This window comes from Rattus norvegicus, chromosome 12 (genome assembly GCF_021556685.1).
Source record: "Rattus norvegicus strain SHRSP/BbbUtx chromosome 12, alternate assembly SHRSP_T2T, whole genome shotgun sequence".
Lineage (NCBI taxonomy): Eukaryota > Metazoa > Chordata > Mammalia > Rodentia > Muridae > Rattus > Rattus norvegicus.
In genome coordinates this window covers 29,769,746-29,775,612 of record NC_141545.1, presented here as the reverse complement: position 1 = coordinate 29,775,612, position 5,867 = coordinate 29,769,746, and the positions used below count along the sequence as shown (strand labels likewise).

Below are 5,867 nucleotides of genomic sequence, written 5' to 3'. Positions count from 1 at the left end.
AGTGTAAACGATGTTAGCCAAACCCTTTCAAAATGAAATGAAGGAAGGAAGGAACGTCCAAGTAGCGACTAAGATCCAAAGCAAACAGCCAGCCCCGAGATCATGCCTTCCATTCTCAGTCTTATCCACTTAATCATTGACGGCCTTGGACACCGTTCTTCTATGAAGACAAGGCCTCCCAGCAAACACGAGGATAATGAATGTGAAAGACCATTATATTTAATATTCTAATATCATTAATGAAGCCTCAGCCAGAGAGCAAAGACTTTTCCAAATTCATTATTTCCTGTTCTGACACACACCATGAAATAGGCTTTCTAAATCACAGGGGCACATTCCAGCATCACCTTTATTAAAATAATTCTATTTTATTTCTTGGATCTGTCCGGCCTAAGCAAGCATTCTAAATAAGATATTGGGGGAAAAAAATGTTACCGAATGCACAAGTAGCAACTTGCTGTCTATCGTCTAGCTATACTGAGAACTGCCTTCCAAGTATTCTTGGGTTGGGAGCTGAGGAGAGTCTGGGTTGGGGGCTGAGTAGATGACTCAGCAGGGAAGGGTACTTGGTGCTCTTACAGATGACCTTGGTTCAGTTCTCAGCATCCACACGGTGGATCACAGCCACCCATTACTTCAATTCCAAAGTATCCAAAAGTCCTTTTCTGACCTTTGGTGGGCACCAGGCACTCCCATGATTCACATAAACAATCATCCACATAAAATAAAATAAACCAGTCTAAAAACAATTAAAGAACCATCTTGGCTCTAGTCTGCATACTGTGAAATCCTGGGAATACATTGTCTTCACCAACGTGTGTGTGTGTGTGTGTGTGTGTGTGTGTGTGTGTGTGTGTGTGTGTGTGGTATGTGTGTGTGTTTGTCTGGGGTGCGTGCATATATGAAGTGTGTGTGTGTGTGTGTGTGTTTGTCTGGGGTGCATGTGTATATGAAGTGTGTGTGTGTGTGTGTGTTTGTCTGGGGTGCATGTGTATATGAAGTGTGTGTGTGTGTGTGTGTGTGTGTGTTTGTCTGGGGTGCATGTGTATATGAAGTGTGTGTGTGTATGTGTGTGTTTGTCTGGGGTGCATGTGTATATGAAGTGTGTGTGTGTGTGTGTGTTTGTCTGGGGTGCATGTGTATATGAAGTGTGTGTGTGTGTGTGTGTTTGTCTGGGGTGCATGTGTATATGAAGTGTGTGTGTGTGTGTGTTTGTCTGGGGTGCATGTGTATATGAAGTGTGTGTGTGTGTGTTTGTCTGGGGTGCATGTGTATATGAAGTGTGTGTGTGTGTGTGTGTGTGTGTTTGTCTGGGGTGCATGTGTATATGAAGTGTGTATGTGTGTGTGTGTGTGTGTGTGTGTTTGTCTGTAGTGCATGTGTATATGAAGTATGGGTGCATGTGTGTGCCTGTGTGCGGAGACCAGAGGTCAACACCTCAAGTGTCATTCCTCAGGTACCATCCACCTTGAATTTTGAGACAGATCTTTCTGAGATTTGGGGCTTGCCCATTAGGCTAGGGTGGCTGACAACAAATCCCTAGGAATTCTCCTGTCTCTACCTCTCCAGCTGTAAGATTACAAGTGCACATCACCGTGCTCAGCTTTCTACATGGATTCGGGGGCATGAACTCAAGTCCTCAAGTTTGCACAGCAACCACTTTACCAACTGAACACAGCCCCAGCTCAGATGTTACCTTTGATTCGCATTGTCTGTTTTATCTACAGATGAAAAAGAGAAAGGACTGATAGAGAGAGGCACACTCACTTTGTTTCCTTGGAGCTGAATACGATCAACAGCCACCTTTAGGAAAATTATTGATAACTTGCTTCTCTGTGGCGTCTCCCTGAGTGACTGTTCATCTACAGAAACCACTCCCAACCTTCATTTTGGTCTCCAAAGACATCAAAGCATGCTTGAAGACTATTCTTGTTCCATTCTGTTGCTCTAACAAATATCACAACCAAAAGTAACTTAGAGGAGGAAAGAGTTTATTTGGCTTAAAATTCCAGGTCATAGTCCATCATTGAGGGAAGTTTGGGCAAGAATCCAAGGAGGAGCTTGAAGACTAAATATTGGGGCAATGCTGCTGGCTGTCACACAAGCAGGTACAGGATTACCTGGCTTTCTCACATAGCTCAGAAGCACCCACAGTGGGCTGGGACATCCTGTATCAATTAACAGTCAAGGCAGTTCTCCACAGACATGTTCACAGGCCAATACGGTCTAGCCAATTCCTCAGTTGAGACTCCCTTTCATTAGGTGACTTTAGACTGTGTAAAGTTGACAGTTAAAGCTAACTAGAACAAAGACAATGTTCTTGGAAGCACCTAAAAACATTTTTTAGCTGCGCATGAAGAGTAATCCACATAATGTGTCAAAAACATGTCTGCTCTTGGGGTGAACAACCCTTTTTCTGTACACTGAGGTCTTGGCCACTTGGGGCTGGGCTTCTGGAGAATGGTCAGGTCTTATCTCCTACTCTTCCTATCATTCTTTTGGCATCTTTAAAGAAGGCTTAGGAAACATCGTTCGGGTTATCCAGCTATGTGAGATGTCAAGAAACAAGGATTCTAGGTAAGTGTTCTAGAACTGAGCCACACCCCAACCCCTCATTGGAGGATCCTAAGCAAACATTCTACCACCAAGCCATACCCCCAACCCCTTATAGCAGGTTTGCAAAGTTTTTCTTGTGCACATTTGCTGAATTCCAGGAATTCATTCACCACAGAGATTTTTTTTCTGATCCTGGTGAGGTTGGACAGCTTTTTCAAGGGGGCATGGTCACTTTCTGCAATATCCTCCTGTTGGAACATTGCTAGCTAGCAACGAAAGCAGGCTGAGCCTTAGAGAGCTTTCTTATAAAGCCCAGCACCTAACTATTGACTAATTGCCTAGACAATCTATCCTGACCATTTATCCCCTAAAAGTATCATTCTTGACTGGATCATTTCATTCTCAAGCTGCCTTTGATGACTGGGAGAGCCATTTGACTTGCAAAGCTGATTACAAATTATTTTCTGATTACAGATTTATTTTGTTTGTGACAAGACGCTTCCCGCTAATTGCTCAAATAATCTTGGAGGCACTTGCCTTCGAACACCTCATTTATTAACCTGCTGTAGTTTCCCCCTCAACTATGTTTCCATATTTTTTTATTTATTTTAAACACCTATTTGCAAGATCGTTAATCTTCATCAATATCTCTAGGGCCTTTAAGAAGCAACTGGTCTGGGCTAGAAGAAACCCAGATAACTAGTAAAAGGCCTGTGACTGAAGGTTGGGGGCTATCAACAGAGAGAAGGTAGAAGACACAGCAATCTAAAGAGGGGGAAAGGGGTCATAGAAGAAGATAGTTTAAATGGGGTGGGGGGAAGAGAAGAGTAAAGGAAGAAATGCATAAAACAAGGTAACTAACACTAAAGACCTTTTGAAAAGTCATGTGGGAACCACCTACTATAGAAGTTTCCTAAAATATATACATACACATATAAAGAGTTTAAATTGAATTACCCTATAGCGGGGTAACAATGCCTCTACTAGACACCATAGGAGAACAAATAAGATAAATTCCAGGGCTGGGAATGGGTTACTTCCATTGGGCTTGTTTGCCAGTGGGGTTCCAATAGCCTATTGTTGATGCTATCAGCTACCCTCCAGAGTATTACAATAAGAGCCCATCGCTGAAGATGTCATATACTTGAATCACAGACCGTGGAGAGGTAAAGCTGGTGCTAACCTGGAAGCTTGATCCACACTGGCTAGCGTCCACCGTGCTGGAAGGTGCGGTGCACACGACTACAGGAGAAAAGTCATCATCAGTCTTGCTCGGTGTGAATCCGTGTGAGCTACAATAACAACTGGCCTGGAGAGATATGACTGCTGATACAATGGTGGCACAGATGTTATAGGAGTGACCACACACTTTCTGATTGGGTGTAAGAACTGCTCCATAAGATGAAACCAATATTTGGCATCATTAATGGGGCCAAAACCCCATGCACTATGATATGTCATAGACGCTAGAGAAGAAGTTACCACTATTACTCTGCTAAATGATCATAGTACTAAAACAATTCCAAATGGCTCGGTGGTATAGCCACATATTAATGCTTCTCTCAGCCCTTGTCAAAGAAGCTTATTCTTGTACTAAACATCAATTATCATGGACACACACAACTGGTCAACCTGCAAAGAACAAGAGGCTATGGAATGCTCATCCTTAAATGGGAAATTTTTTCTCAGCAAAGAAAATATTTTATAAATAGGCCAAAGTGATGAAAAGACATTAAATATGTATCGTTGAAAAAATATACACCAAAAACAGAATCATCATTAAATAAAATCTACAATTAGAAAACATTATAAGTTTAATTATATTTCAATCTAATTGAACTACCCCATGATCTTTGTTTTGAAAAAAAACTGAATCATATTTAAAATGTTGCTAAGAATGTAATTCTCCTTTTTTTTTTTTTTTTTTTTGGTTCTTTTTTTCGGAGCTGGGGACCGAACCCAGGGCCTTGCGCTTCCTAGGTAAGCGCTCTACCACTGAGCTAAATCCCCAGCCCCGTAATTCTCCTTTTAATTGAAAATCTTTTATGCAATATAATCTGATTACAATTTCCCCACCCCACCCCCAGTCCTCCCAGTTCCTCCCAATACCCCTCCCTATCCAAATCCAAACCCTTTCTGTCTCTTCTTAGAAAAACAAATGGGCATCTAAGGAATAGCACTAAAATAAGATAAAACAAAACCAAATCAGAATCGGACAAAACAAAGAAACAGATGAAAAAGAGACAAAGAAAAGGCACAGGCAACACATATAGATGAGAGACACATGTGTTCACAGACAGAAATCCTATAAAAACACAAAAACGGAAGCTGTAATATATGCACAAAAGACCTATATGGTAAATAAACAAATAAATAAATAAATGTTTGACTTATAAATAAATAAATAAATGTTTGGCTTTTAAATAAATAAATAAAGCTCAACTTTATGAAACGAAGAACTTCCAAGATGCCATTGAGTTTGTTTTGTGTCAGCCATCCATTGCTGGGCATAGGGTCTACCCTTAAGAATTGTTTGTTTTTCCAGTGAGACTCCCTTTGGAGAAAATTTATTTATCATTTGCAGGTGAATATCAATTGGAGATAACTTCAAGGCTAAGGGAAAAAAATATGGCAAGATTCATGAATATGAGTATCATCCTTGCACAGGGGCCATGTTAATCTCTGTGTTGTTCCAATCTTAGTGTGTGTACCACCAAAGCAATCGCTAAATGGTACATTTATGTCATATCCTCTTCTCAAGATGAAGGTGCCCATTGACAGGGAAGAGGGGACAGAAGGACTAAGAACCAACAGTAGTGAATGACTACATGGAAACAGTATTTTCCAGACGCCATGGGGCAGATGCACTTATGAACTCACAGTGGTTGAGTCAGTAATGCCTAAGACCAGTGTAAGCTCAAGGCAGACAAAAACTCAATGTGGAGAGGGTATGAAGTTCCGCCCCTAATGGAGGTGCGATTGCTAATTGATAGCTTCTAGGAGAGAGGGTATTCTTTAAGCACGAGACCCCTGCTGTATCAATCAGAACTCTGGGGCTGTCCCTGTGCCTAACTATTTGGGCAGGATAAATTGGGTTCAGTGGGTTTTAAAAACAAAACAAGAGGAATGGGCTTGTGTAGGTAAGAAAATGGAGGCAGATCTGGGAGGAGTTAAAGGAAGATATAAATATGATCAGAATACGTTGTATAAAGTTCTCAAAGAATTAATAAAAGTTTATTTAAAAGACATGGAGGGGTTGGGGGTTTGGCTCAGTGGTAGAGCGCTTGCCTAGCAAGCGCAAGGCCCTGGGT

General features: G+C 41.4%; 1 pseudogene; it reads right to left on the bottom strand.

Moving 5' to 3' along the window:
- Nucleotides 1–5,178: 5,178 nt before the first annotated feature.
- Nucleotides 5,179–5,278, bottom strand: LOC120096096 (U6 spliceosomal RNA; annotated as a pseudogene).
- Between the last annotated feature and the right edge of the window lie 589 nt (nucleotides 5,279–5,867).